The sequence below is a fragment of the Ahaetulla prasina genome, chromosome 3 (assembly GCF_028640845.1).
Source record: "Ahaetulla prasina isolate Xishuangbanna chromosome 3, ASM2864084v1, whole genome shotgun sequence".
Lineage (NCBI taxonomy): Eukaryota > Metazoa > Chordata > Lepidosauria > Squamata > Colubridae > Ahaetulla > Ahaetulla prasina.
The window spans coordinates 40,160,226-40,174,665 of NC_080541.1; the positions used below are offsets into that span (position 1 = coordinate 40,160,226).

Here is a 14,440-nt window from a genome sequence, read left to right on the forward strand (position 1 = left end):
ATCTCTCCAGCCATCACAGCAGGATACCATGGTCGATGGTATCAAAAGCCACTGAAAGATCTAATAGGACCAGGACAGAGGAACAACCCCTATCCCGAGCCCTCCAGAGATCATCCACCAACGCGACCAAGGCCGTCTCCGTGCTGTACCCAGGTCGGAAACCGGACTGGAACGGGTCTAGATAGACAGTTTCATCCAGGTACCGGGGAAGCTGTCGTGCCACCACACTCTCGACAACCTTCACCACAAAACGAAGGTTGGAGACAGGACGATAGTTCGATAAAATAGCTGGATCCAGGGAAGGCTTCTTGAGAAGGGGCCTCACCACTGCCTCTTTCAAGGCAGACGGGAAGACACCCTCCATCAAAGAAGCATTAACAATTCCCTGTAACCAGCCTCGTGTAACCTCCTGTGTGGCCAGTACCAACCAGGAGGGACACGGGTGCAGCAAACCTGTGGTCGCATTCAGTCTCCCCAGTATCCTGTCCATGTCCTCAGGAGCCACAGAATCAAACTCATCCCAGATAACATCATCAAGAACGGGCTCCGTCATCCCACCTGGATCTACCCCATCGGAGTCCAGCCCATCCCGAATCTGAGCGATTTTATTGTGCATATATTGTCCAAAATCCTCAGCACGTCCCTGCAAGGGATCATCCCGAGCTCCCTGATGAAGTAGGGAGCGGGTCACCCTAAACAGGGCGGCTGGGCAGTTATCTGCCGATGCAATAAGAGCAGAAAAATACTCACGTTTTGCCACTCTTATCACCACTAGATAGGTCTGAATATGAGACCTAACTAGTGTTCGATCAGATTCAGAACGGCTGGCCCTCCAATCACTCTCTAGGCGTCTTTTCCAGCATTTCATCTCTCTCAGCTCCTCGGAGTACCAAGGAGCTGGTCGAGAGCAATGCCGGGTCAGAGTCTGCAAAGGCACGACTCGGTCCAGAGCCCCCACCCCCGCCCTTTCCCAGGCAGCAACTAGTTCTTCCACCGAGCCATGAGCTAGGTCCTCAGGAAGTGGCCCAAGCTCCGTCAAAAACCTCTCTGGGTCCATCAGGCGCCTGGGATGGAACCAACGAATTGATTCCGTCTCCCTGCGGTGTGGGTTGGCGGTTTTGAAGTCGAGCCGAAGGAGCAAATGGTCGGACCATGACAAGGGGTTGATGACTAGATCCCCTAATTCTAGATCATTCAGCCACTGTCCAGAGACAAAGATGAGATCCAGCGTGTTTCCCCCATTGTGAGTGGGACCATTAACTAACTGGGTCAGGTCCAAGGCCGTCATGGAAGCCATGAACTCCCGAGCTGCCGCCGATGACTCACCGACCGATGGCAAGTTGAAATCCCCCATAACCATAAGTCTGGGGTATCAACCGCTGTCCCGGCTATCACCTCCAGCAGCTCGGGCAGGACTGCCGCCACGCAGCAAGGATCCAGGTACGTGATTAGTAAGCCCACCTGCATCCCCTGACCCCACTTCACAAAGAGAGACTCACATCCGGCTATCTGCGGGACAGTGACCTCCCTCGGTTCCAAACCTTAATTAATAATAACTGCCACCACCCCACTACCCCTACCTTGGAGAGGGAGAGGGAGAGGGGGAAGGAGAGGGAGAGGGAGAGGGAGGGATGCAGGGAGAGAGAGAGAGAGAGGAAAGAGAGAGAGAGAGAATAAAAATAGCTGTATTTCTCCTAGCAAATATGAGAGATGCCCTTTGAATGGTGACTAAATGACTTGACAATATCCCTTTGCAAAAAAACAGATACAGAAACAGAAACCTCAGCAAAGACTATGATTTATTATCCTGAACATTTTTCCATGCAGTCAATTAACTAAATAATAAGTAAAGATCCACAGTATTTCTTGAGCTGCTTGCATAAAATAGGAATTGAAAGAAAAAGGTTTCCCCCCCTCTCCTTCTCTCTCACTCACTCACTCTCTCTCTCTCTCTCTTTCTTTTCATTACTTCTCAGTCTTGAGTGTTCACTGCTCAGCAGCAGCTTCACTGCTTCTGACACGAGGAAGCAGTATCAGACGTAAGACACACTCCTTCCTTAATTTTCTTCTCTCACTACTGGGATTTAATGGTGTAATTTGCTTGCATCTGAAAAACAAATAAAAGTTCTTCAAAATCTAATATTGTAGAAGACACATAAATAGGATTCTAAGATATAAATGCCAAGTTTCATAAAATATTGAAGAGCAAAAAGTATACCATTTTATCTATTTAAATAAAACTCATAATCATACAGCTTCACCAGGACTGGGCTGATATGAAATGCAGAAGGGATCTCTGACGAAACAACTTTCTTAGCTTCCTTCATTGGGAAATCCATTTCAATTTTCAGTAGTACAGGAAGTATTCCCTTGTCTGTCAGTCAGTCAGTAATGCTTTTCCTTTCATTGCTCCATGTATGCTACACAAAAGATGTGTGCAGAATCAAAGATTCCCCAAACTTTGAAGAATTGTTTCATATGATCATCAAAAACTTGATTTTCTAAGTTTAAATCCTGGGTACGTCTCAAGAGACCTTAGTGGAAATCTCTCTCTCTCATAAATATCTAAGTCATGGGTGTCGAAACTTTTCACTTGCCTGGGCTACATTGAATGAAGTGGAATTGTCTTAGGTTGTATATAAAATATATAATATAGTTAATAATATATAAACAACATAATAATATTAAAAGTTTATGGTCTTGTGGGCCACATAACTAGCTGTCCAGGGATGCATTTGATCTGCTGGCCATGAATTGGACACATTTGATCAAACTACCATTTTTTCCCAAAAATAAGATTGGGTCTTATATTAATTTTTGCTCCAAAAGACGTGTTACAGCTTATTATCTGGTTAGGTTTTATTTTGGGGGAAATACTGTATTAAATGCATCCATCTGGCTGACAATCTTAACTGGGGCTTATTTTGGGGGTAGGGCTTATATTATGAGCATCCTGAAAAATTATGCTAGAACTTATTTTCCGGTTGGGTCTTATTTTCGGGGAAACAGAGTAGTTAATTTGGGATAGAATAGAATTTTTTTTTCTATACTTAGTGTGTTGTTTACCACTGACCTACAGCATGGTAGTTGGACTAGATCATCCTTCCAGCTCCATAGTTCCATGCTGCTATAATTCTCAGTCAAATATTAAATCTGACTGTAGATAAATTCTCTTACCATGAGTCAGCTTTTAAGAACAAACTAGTAGGCAAAAGCCTGCCCACTTACATACAATATGCACATATTCTACGGAAACATATAGGCATCCATGGGTGATCAAAAATGTCAAGATGGCAGTCATAACCATGTAACCAAAGCCCTGCCAGTTTTTACATCCCTCATATATACAATATGTGGAACATAAAAAAGGAATAGGGCTTTGTAGTTGCCAGATTTACTTGTTTAATGCAGAGACACTACAGACACACCCCATGCTTGCTCCTAGGCATAGTTCAAATGAAAGGGCAAGGTGTGTTTTGATGAGGATACTGGAGGTCAAAAAAACAAATTGTTGCATGTAAGGGACACATGTTTAAGACCAATGCAAAACCAGATGTCTGAACCAAGCTAGTATTAGTAATACCAAAAGCTGGGGGGGGGAGGACAATGTTCCTCACATTGACATCTCATCTGCCTTTAAGAGTAGCTTCGGTCAACCTTTCTACAAACAAACACTCAACTAAGGCACTTTATAAGTTAATAAGTTGGAGGGAAAGCTACTGGTTTCCTCTCAAGTTTTTCTCTCTAAGCTTCTGGCAAAGTTTCTAAGATCTGGACAAGCCATTTACAAAAGAAAAATAATGTGTCTTTTTCTTGTTACTGCAATATGAATTTGGCAGTGCTACAACTATTTATGAGCAGAGCAGATTACATATCAAATCATTCGAGGGGAAGGGGCACTTTGAGTATTAGAAACACCTGTGTTTAAAGAGAAACCATACTCATAAGCAAATACAAATACTTTAGAACGTGCTTTTCATTTGTTTCTGGAAATGTTGGTTTCAGCCTGATCTCTGGATGTCAGACCTACTTAGATTATAGGGCCATCTAGAACATCATCTTGTTTTCACCAGACAGTTTGTTTCAAGGAAATCAGCAAACATAGCAAACAGTTTTTTTAAGGAACTGATATTCAATAATATAATGACACTGAATATAAATGATCTACTCCTTGGAGCCATAGTTGAACAGATAGATTATATGAAGCATATCACAAGTGTCATCCACATCTGTTATAGACTATGAGGTAAGTAGCAATATGCAGCATTCCATACTATTTTTTCACACTGATGCACTATGTGGTAAAAGGCCACATCTAGCATTGGCATCTTCATCAAAAAAAAATATTTTTATTACTTAAAAATTCAATTAAAAAAGTGTTATTCTGCCCCCTGCAATGATTGCTCCCCAATGGATTTGCTAGCAAAGGAAAAACCAGAAAATGCAAATTATCACATCTGGATGACATCAGGTTGAAAAAAGCTATCAGAAAACAACGGATTTCTAGATGTGATAAAGTTTATTCACTTGCAAATACAATGAAAGTCATCACCCTGTCACTTAATATAGGAAACCCTCGATATATGACCACAATTGAGCCTACAATTTCCCCTGCTAAGCAGGATAGTTGCTAAATGAATTGTACCCCATTTCGCAACTTTTGTGCCACATTTGTTAAGCAAATCACTGCATTTAACTGAATCATGCAGTTGTTAAGCAAATCTATTATATTTCTATTTTTAACAATTGGTATTATTAACTATAGGCATTAGAATAAGTCTTTTAATGATTATTTTAATTTGTATATTGATGTTTTTTATATGCCTGTAAACCGCCCTGAGTCCTTTGGGAGATAGGGCGGTATATAAGTTTAAATAATAAATAAATAAATAAATAAATCTGGCTTTCCCCATTGCTTATTGAAGTCAGCTGGGAAGGTTACATATGGAGATCACATGACCCCCCATTATAAATACATGCCAATTGCCAAAGGTCTAAATTTTGATCATGTGACCATGGGAATGCTGCAATAGTCGTAAGTCTGAATACCGGTCATAAGTCACTTATTTCAGCACAATTGTAACATTGAATGGACACTAAACAAATGGTTGTAAGTCAAGTACTACCTGTAATTGACAATACAGAGAACTAGTATTAAGAGCTATCTGTTAATTTAATGAGAGTGTTTGGCAGGTTCAGATTTGGCAGGTTTTCCAAAATTAAGTTTTTAGTGCCAACAGTGGAAATCTGGTGGAGCCAATTTAGGAAATTTCCTAGGTTAAATTGATTTATATCAGGGGTGTCAAATTTGTGTCATCATTGCGTCATCATGACGTATCACGACTTTTACTCCCTTCACTAAACCAACTGTGGGCGTGGCCAGCACATGACGCATCCAGCCCACGGGCCACGAATTTGATAGCCCTGGCTTATATGGTCAAGAGGAAGGAGTGAAAAATGGCCTAATATGAGAAATTTAATTTGGTGCTAAAGAAACTTCCTTTATGCACTTCCTATTCTCATTCAGGTTTTTATCAATAATGCCCAAATATTTCTATGATGACATCACATGACTTCATCCTTTAATGAACTTTATTTTTTCCACTTCATACCCTGAAAACAAGGAAGGTACATAATTGTATAATTATGAATGAAGAAATAGTTTAAGATTCTTTTACTGGTATTTTACAATATAAAGTTTTAGAGAACTCCAATAATGCATACCCCCTCATTATTCCATCAGAAAGGAAGGAGAACAGTCTCCCTTCTTTGGTTGATTTAAATTCTTGCTGGCTTGTTTTAAGTACACATATGGATATACTTCTCTTCCATCCAACCTTTGGAAAGTTGCCAGAATGTAGGCAAGAAAACTTTCCCTCTAGACAGGACTAAAATTCATTATCTGAGCTTTGGGATATTCCTCCTTCTGCTACTAACATAGCTGGACACATCTTTGTTCATCTGTGATTAGTGACAGTAAGCTTTACACAGTAATAGTTTTGCTCTTTATAAAACAAAATTTTGGGAAGAAATATGAGATGATAACAAAGAACAGTGTTTTTAATTACTTTACCAAAGCATTCCCAGTTGTGCAATGTTTCAGTTTTAGTATTGCCATTTCTCTATTGGATGACTGGATCTGGAATAAAAGTAAAGACGTTTTTCAGAAAAGCTACAGAAAATTGGGTATATTGAGTAGCTATTATCTTTGCCTTTGTCTCTTTTTTCTGTATATTTTATTTGGAGCTTTTTTTTTGTAGTAAAACCAGCTTTAACTAAAGTTTTAAGATCTTCAGTCTCACAGAGATCAATGGACATTATTTTATAATCTTATTTTGAGTGTACTGAGTTCCTAGTACTCACACTACTCTGAAATTAATTACTAAATAAATTTAAACACAAGGAACACAAAACATTGCTTAGAGGCGGATCTCGTTAAGCAAATAGCAATAGCACTTAGATTTATATACCTCCCCATAGAACTTTACAAAACTCTCTGGGTGGTTTACAGAGTCAGCATATTGCCCCTAACCATCTCGGTGCTCGTTTTATTGACCTTGGAAGGATGGAAAGCTGAGTCAACCTTGACCCCAGTTATGATTAAACTCCAGGCTGTGAGCAGAGTTATCCTGCATTCTAAAGTTATCCTGCATTCTATCAGTGTTTAGATTGCATTCTAAACACTGAACAATGCAGGTTAAAAAGGGGATAAGGATAATCAAGTAGAGAATATAGTGATTTTACAAAAGATATCTCTCAGATACTTCACGTATCAGTTACTTTTGGAAAGTGGGGTGGGGTGGATTGCAATACTTTCTGCTTTCAATGTTCTGTTTACTTTCATTAACTAGCAGGGGTGGGTTCTACTTACCTTTACTACTAGTTCGCAGCGGGATCTCTCATGTGCAGAAGCTTCCTGATGACGTCGGGGTCAGTGGGCGGAGCCTCCCCCCCCCAGTTTTACTACCGGTTTGCAAGAACTGGTTCTAACTGGGGGCAACCCACCACTGTTAATAGAATAGAATAGAATAGAATAGAATAGAATAGAATAGAATAGAATAGAATAGAATAGAATAGAATAGAATAGAATAGAATAGAATAGAATAGAATAGAATAGAATTTTTATTGGCCAAGTGTGATTGGACACACAAGGAATTTGTCTTGGTGCATATGCTCTCAGTGTACATAAAAGAAAAGATACGTTCATCAAGGTACAACATTTACAACACAATTGATGGTCAATATATCAATATAAATCATAAGGATTGCCAGAAACAAGTTATAGTCATACAGTCATAAATGGAAAGAGATTGGTGATGGGAACGATGAGAAGATTAATAGTAGTGCAGATTCAGTAAATAGTTTGACAGTGTTGAGGGAATTATTTGTTTAGCAGAGTGATGGCCTTTGGGAAAAAACTGTTCTTGTGTCTAGTTGTTCTGGTGTGCAGTGCTCTATAGCGTCGTTTTGAGGGTAGGAGTTGAAACAGTTTATGTCCAGGATGCGAGGGGTCTGTAAATATTTTAACTAGCCATATTAGCTACTAAGATAACATCAATATGAAAAATGCACACATATACACACACATTTTGTTTCCAATACCTGCTTTACGATGACCTAGCATTTCACCTACCAATTGGTGTTAGATGTGATTAAAATCAAACTAATTATAGTATTGGGAATGTTCATCAAGTGAATGCTATTTGGTTACAAATAAACATCCTCATTTGATCCATATTTCCTTGGAAGTTTATTTACAGAAGTTAATATAGAAGCTTACAAACTCCATGAACTTTTCTTTACTAAGGAGTCAAAGCTGTAGTCATTCTTTGGTTAGTCTGTTTCAGTCCCATTGCCTTTAGAAGGATTCCAATGGCTGACATTCAGGTAAGCAGTCCAGCCTTACCTATTTATTGTTTGCCTATATCTTAAGCCTACATTTCTATCCATATTAACCAAAAATGTTTATAATAATCTTCTAGTACAGGGCTGTCAAACTCCCAGCTCCGCTGGCCATGCCCATGTCCAGTTTAGCGAAGGGCGGGGGAATCCTGATACATCATGTGACACAGCCGTGACGATGTGAGTTTGACACTCATGATCCAGTAGAATAGCAGACCTGAAAGCAGTCCTAAGGGGCAGCTCTGAATAATTCTGGAAATTGCATACTTATGAGGTTACCTACCCCATAGACAAATCATTAGAAAAATAAAATTAATGTTAGACCTATAAGAAGACCAAAGACATATGTGATATGGCAAGGACAAGACAATTCAGAGTCTGGAAAAGAGAGTGGTTTCTGTTCAATCTATTAGTATTCTTTGGGAGAATGAAGAAAAGAGTAGATGAAAGGGAGCTGGTGGATATAATTTATTTGGACTTTCAAAAAGCCTTTGATAAAGTCTCTCACAAGAGGCTATTAAGGAAACTGAGTAGTCATGGGGTGAGAGGTGAAGTTTTGTCAAGGATTAGAAATCAGTTAAGAGGTAACAAAGATTAGGAATGAACGGTCAATTTTCAACATGGAAGGAGGTTAATAGCAGGGTGCCCCAAAGAGCCCTACTAGCGCATGCATTATTTAATATATTTATTAATGATCTTTAGAAAAACTGAACAATAAAGTGTCAAATGACACAACATTATTTATGAAACCCAAGACTGGAAAACACTGTAAAGAAAAACCCGGAGGAAACAGGACAGCCGGACAGAAGGTTGGTTAATAAAAGCTGATGTGGACAAATTCCAGATAAAGCATACTGGAAGGATTAGTTTTAACAAATCATTTACATTGTTGGATTCTACAGAACTACAAGCCTGAGTGAAAATAACTGGATATCTCTATGGAGAATGCAGTGAAAACATCTGCAGCTGAAAGGGTTTTTAAAAAATTAAGAAAAGATGTTAAGATGCTTAGCTGTGTTAAGAATGGAATTTAGGAGCATTCAGCAAACATATTCTTTTTGCTATGGATAGTATTTATTTAGTCACACAAAATTAATAAATAAATTATTAAAAGTTAGTATGGCCAGAGTCTCGTAATGGACTGGATGAAGGCCAATGCTCAATCAAACCATTTAAAAGCAGAACTGCTGTTAATGGGCTGCTCATCTTCCCAGATGAGATTTCACCCTGAATTAGAAAGGCCTAAAGGATCTGTTTTGTGGCTTGTTGCTTTTGGAGGAGAATCTAGTGCTGTTAGTAAAGACAAAAGTGAATCTAAGTTTTTTTTTAATCAGCTTACTGTCAATTTTTGATATATTAGCAACAACCCTATTTGGATATCCCGTATTTTTCAGAGTATAAGACGCACTGGAGTATAAGACACACCTTAGTTTTTGGGGAGGAAAATAAGAAAAAAGCTGATTGGCAGGTGGATTGGCCTCCCGGAATACCCCCAATCAGCTGTTCAGAGGTGAATTTTAGCAATAGGTTCCTTGGTTGTGAGCTCTGTGCCTTGCTTTTTTTTTTTTCCTGCCTCTGAAACTTCTGAAACTCCATTTCAGAAAAAACTTTTTTCTGCCTCTGAAAGCCTCCAAAACAGCTTCAGAAAAAAAGCCTCTGAAGCTCTGTTTGGGGGCTTTTTTTCTGAAGCTCCGTTTTGGAGCTTCTTTTCTGAAGCTCTGTTTGGGGGCTTTTTTTCTGAAGCTCTCTTTGGGGGTTTCTTTTCTGAAGCTTTGTTTCTGATGCTTTTTTCAGACTCTGAAGCCTCCGTTTGAAAAGCTGGGCGGGGCTACATTCTGAGTATAAGATGCACCCAGATTTTCACCCTCTTTTTGGGAAAAGATGCGTCTTATACTTCAAAAAATACAGTACTTTTTGACAACTTTTCCATTTTGCAATAGAAATACACAACACTAGTTTTGAAAAAATATTGCAAACTTTAATTTACCTAAAACATAGAACTAGGAATGGAAGCTAAGTATATAGATGTATAATCATCTATACATTCCCACAGGTTGCCAGTCTGATTTTGAAAATCAGAATCTGATTCCAAGTGGAAGAACTAGTCTCAAACCTAAATTACCTGAAGATTATCTTTTTTTGATGACAGCTGCAGATATACCTAAAATAATCTTACAAGTCTTCCCAACTTGATAGCTTTACATAGGAGAAATGGTTTTCAATTGTGGAAGGTTCTCTTGAAAGAAGTTCAACTAGCACATAGTTAGGGAGTAACTAAGTAGAGATTACTTTAGTCAAAATTTTTATTCAGGCTTATCTATCTTGTTCATCTTAAGCTACTTGTGAACTTGATATCACTTTAGCATTTTCTGATGCCATTTGCAAAGCCAGAACTGGGGATAAATATATACATATTCAAAAAAACCCTCTGCCTATACATAAAGCAACATATTGGGGAAACTCAATTGTAAGAAAGCTGCTAATAAAATGTATCTATTAAGAATAGTATGAATATTTACAGCCTGAAATTAATTTAGGTTTGGATGAGAAAAAAACCCCAACATTGATAGATTTATTGATCCTGTCCTACTGACATATTTTTTAATCTTGTCATACTTATTAATACCTCATCTTTAAAAATATGCTAGCAATTTTAGATTTTAGTGCCGCTGAAGAAAAAGTTGCATATTTTAGATAATTGATGATTTTGCATTGGTTTTATTCTGTACATCTTCTAATTTGTTTTAGATATACAGTATATTAGGCTTAGATTTACATGTTTTTAGCTATATATTATATTTATGATTTTATATCTGTTTTTTAACTTCCCAGATAAGTTTAACTGCTGGACAATATCAAAATGAACTCAATAAATCTATGGCAGCAAGAATTTTATTACAATGTGTAGATAGTAGCAGAAGCTTGCGACTTCTTTCTCCACCATAGTCCAAGACAGTGGACAGTCTTCAAACTGATAGAAAAGTCCAGCTCTCATAATTCCCAGAAGTAGCTAACACTGAGAAGCATCTTCAGTTGTAGCTGAGACAGTGGTGAAATCAGGCAGCTAAGATTCGGTATTTGAATGATAGAAGATCTCAAGGATGGATCCTGGAGCAGAGGAGAAATAGGCAGTTTGAAAGAGATAGAAGAAGATAAGGTCCATTCCATCTGTTTATGTGATAAAGTAGGCCTCTCAAGGCTTTCTTCTGGTCTCTTTCTGTGTAAATGTAAGAGAAAAACAGCAGATACCATTCTTGTCTATCCAGCTTGTCCTTGGGTGGGATTAAATAATAATCCCACCCAAGGACAATGCCAAAACAACTGGAACACCACTTGGAATTGGAATCAACAAATTTACCTCAGTCAATTGCAAAAAGGCAGTTTTACTTGGAACGGCTTACATCCTGTGATCATACTTCTAACACAACCAAGCATCAACATTTGCCTATTCCAGGTCCTTGGGAAGAACTTGATAGGTGGATAAAAAGGCCAAACCTCTGGCTGACTGTTCAAAGAACCATAAAAACTATATTCTGGGCATGAGGCAGATAGAATAAGCAGTACCTTAAACAGACTCATCTGAATGAAAATCTGGATTATGGAGAAGATAGCATGGAATCCCCACTGAGAAAGCCAAAGGCAACAAGATTTTTTAATAATATTTACATTTATATATATAATTTACATTTATATATATAATTTACATTTATATATATAATTTATATATTATGATTTAAAACTGACCTTTCTTAAGGAAAAGAGACTTCCCACTTCAGAAGTTATGCAAAACATAGTGTTACATAGTCAGAAGGAATGAAATGAAGGAATGAAACAATTCAAGGATAGATTAAATATATCAATGAAAAAGCTGTTAAATAGTTCATAGCTGCTTTCATAGTTCTTAGTTCTTAACTGCTGGCATATCTGTCCATTTCACTACTCATTTTTAAAATATTATATTTGGTTCAGCCCATTTCTGGAATCAAGAATAATACACCTATGACTCTGTCAACTGAAGGGACCCAGTGATTCCAGAATGATAAACTATTATCAAAAAATAATTACATATGAAATCATGATTGCCCACCCATGTAGGATGCAGTTTCCTGCTATAATAAAAAGCTTCTTAAACCGACAAATCAAAACTGACCTAACAGGTGGCTTATTTTATTATACCTTTACATATTGGCTAGGACCCTTTTTATTGTATTACTTCTTCAGAATGGTACGTATATTAATAAATCTGTGATTATGGAATATCATTCTCAAAAAGGCTAAAGGTTTTCTGAGTATTGAAAAAAATAATTTGACAGCAAATTTATCATTTCAAAACCAGTTCAAATATACTAGATTTTTAAAACTTGTTTAGGGTTTTAGGTAAAAATCATTATTTTATCGTATGTAAAATATATAAATATATAAAAACCAAGGCTGGAAATACACATTATGTTCAATTAACCTAAACTAAACCTACAATGTTTACATCCAGGAAGGCAGGATAGGAACTGCAAAGGCCATAAGTTAATGGCCTTATGCATTCTGCTTCAAACAAACATGCTGTAAACTTTTATAACTAAGTAAAGAAAGTCTTAAAAGGGGGCTTTAGGTAAAAAAAATGGCAATCATTACCAGAATACAATTTCTTTGACTTTCTGTTTGGGAGGGAGGAGAAGAGATGGGGGGAAAACCCTTTTTCTTCTGAGGCACATACTATATAGCATGTTAATTCGGCATTAATTATAGAACATGTCAAACTGTATTTCAGTCAAAGCTCCCTGTTAGTCTCCAGAGCTTTCTTAATGACAGTAATTATAGGTCATAAAGAAGTCATCTAAAATTAACATTTCTCTCATGTCTTGATAGGAAAATGTAAATGGCTGCATAGTACAGATGTTTTGATTAGTAAAATTTACACTTCCTTTTTTGTTTCAGTGCTTGTCAAACTTTACAGAGCTAAACCTTAGGTGCTACATTTTTAATCTTTCTGAGAAGATAAAGGTGTGCCTGAAATGACTATATGATTTCTTTATCTGCTACAATTGATGTGCAATTTGGAGTGTATCCTAGAAAACTAGAATCTATAAATCATCTAGCAGTTTCCAAACTAAATGAACATTTGAATAAAGGATGAGATGGCTTGGTCCAATATTGACAGTAATTATTAATTTAATTATTAAATATACTATGGGATCATGTATATTTTCCCAAACTGCTTCTCAATCACAACTTTAAAACAATATAACAAGGATGGGCATACAATGGTTCTAGAGCATGCGTGTCAAACGTACGGCGTTATGTTGCTGTTACATGACGTTTCATGATGTTGTTCCCCTTTGTGGAGCTGGGTTAGGCGTGGCCTGCACGTGATGCATCTTGCCCATGGGCTACCAGTTTGACACTTCTGTTCTAGAGCAATCGACTATCCTTGGATTATTTTCAGAACATTACTTTGGAATTTCAAACTTATGAAGATAGCTACAAGTCCCTTCACTACAACCTTCTGCTTGAGAGAAATAGAAAAGAGTATCAGAAAGAGACAATCTGTCCATCCTGATCCATTTTTTATTTATGATCTTGCTTACTGCTGAATCCTGCCATATTGTTTTAAAAATTGAGATGTAAACCAATGTTAGACCGAATTAATAAAATATAATTCATAGTAGCAGAGGAAAAAACAGAACAATAGCTTGGTAAAATCATCACCATCCTTATCTTATTTAAGTCTGGGCTGAAATTTTCATTCATATGTATATTTTTATTTAACAATTGGACGAAAGTTTCACAAGTGGAATATAACATTAATTTGAGTTAAAGGGTGCCCTATCAGTCCACTTTTCCACTTACAGTTATCTCTCCATCTGCACCCTCCCTGACTTCTTACACTTGAATTAAATCCCAATGAAAGACATTATAAGGAAACATTTTTACTTCAAATCCATAACTCAAAAAACAACACCAAAGGAATTTGAAGGCATTTTTAAGGCACCTGGACAAACTAGTAAAAAAAAAAACACTTTTACAGACTTTTGGCACAATATTTGTTCTAAAGAAGATAGAAAAGAAATGTTTCTTCACATGGCAGTGGGATACAGAAGCAAGACCTCTAATAAAGAACTGAGTCAGCTTGCAACTTCATACAAAACAACATGTTCCTTCAAACACTGATTTGATTCATTTTAGGCCATTAGGAGCAAAAATCCATATCTGTGTCCCGAAATGGATGAGTAGTCAATAAAAATACAATATAACTACCTTTATGTACTTGAAAAAGCAAGCCTAGACATTCTCCCATCTATATTTTCTACTCCCTAAAACTACTAAACACCCACCAATAACTTATTAGATAATATACATACATATTTACTAGCTGTACATCCTATACACACACAAATACATTCAGTATAAAAGGGGTAGGCAAAATCTTTTGGCAAAGGAAAGGGAGGAAGAGAGGGAAGGAAGGGAGGGAGGGAGGGAGGGAGGGAGGAAGGAAGGAAGGAAGGAAGGAAGGAAGAAAGGAAGGAAGGAAGGAAGGAAGGAA

The 14,440-nt window shown here is 37.5% G+C and overlaps 1 long non-coding RNA gene across 1 annotated transcript in view; it reads right to left on the reverse strand.

Moving 5' to 3' along the window:
• Positions 1-1,920: 1,920 nt before the first annotated feature.
• The window catches only part of LOC131196061 (uncharacterized), a 59,741-nt gene continuing 47,221 nt past the window's right edge, over positions 1,921-14,440 (reverse strand). The window contains exons 2-3 of the long non-coding RNA XR_009154616.1: positions 6,074-6,139; positions 1,921-2,107 (exon numbers count right to left, since the gene is read on the reverse strand). This is a non-coding gene — a long non-coding RNA (uncharacterized LOC131196061). The remainder of the gene's footprint in view (positions 2,108-6,073; positions 6,140-14,440) is intronic.